The sequence below is a fragment of the Leptonychotes weddellii genome, unplaced genomic scaffold (genome assembly GCF_054177405.1).
Source record: "Leptonychotes weddellii isolate Sample4059 unplaced genomic scaffold, ASM5417740v2 HiC_scaffold_52213, whole genome shotgun sequence".
NCBI classification, from domain to species: Eukaryota; Metazoa; Chordata; class Mammalia; order Carnivora; family Phocidae; genus Leptonychotes; species Leptonychotes weddellii.
In genome coordinates, this window is record NW_028019834.1 from 1 (window position 1) to 687 (window position 687).

Sequence of the window (687 nt, forward strand, 5' to 3'; positions counted from 1 at the left end):
AGTGCTGCTGCTGTTGCCGCTGCTTGCTGGCCGCCTTGCTGGCCAGGTCCTTGGCCTTCTCTGTAGCTGCCAGCGCCGTCTCCTTGGCCTTCTCCTTGGCTTTCTTGGCTGTCTCAACGAGGGTTTTGGAAGGGGCCTCCCCTTGCAGCTTGGCCAGGTACTCAAAGCCCTTCATAGTCTTGGTCACGTTGCTTTTGAAAGGGGCAAGACCAAATTCCTGGACAGCTCTGGAGACACCAAATAAGGTAGAGGAGACGCAGGCTTCCCGGTGGATTTCGGTCCAGCCGCTGTTATCAGAGTTCACACAATAAACACATCGTTCCTCCACCACCATCAGCAGGGCGTGGTTGATGTTCCAGGTGAAGGTGGTCATGGTCTGGTTCTGCAGGTCCACAATAGAATCCTCCAGGACGTACACCGAGTGAGCAACATTGGCAGGAAACAGTCGCTCGGCCCAGCGGGACATCCTGTTGGTCTTGGTCAGGAGACGCCGGGACAGGAGTTTCTGGTCAGGGGTCACCTCCCGGCGCACTATGTCTTCCATCAAGACATGTTTGCTCTAGGGATTCGGGTACCGCTGCCAGAAGGCAGCGAACACTTGGTCCCAGGAACTCCAGAACACGCTCTGGCCCAGGAAATACTTCACCGTCGTCCCGGCCGGGGCGGGCTGAGCACCCGCGCTGCATC

At 57.8% G+C, this 687-nt stretch overlaps 1 pseudogene; it reads right to left on the reverse strand.

Annotated features, from left to right (window-relative positions):
• Nucleotides 1–11: 11 nt before the first annotated feature.
• LOC102746053 (PRELI domain-containing protein 1, mitochondrial pseudogene) lies at nucleotides 12–663 on the reverse strand (annotated as a pseudogene).
• Nucleotides 664–687: the final 24 nt, after the last annotated feature.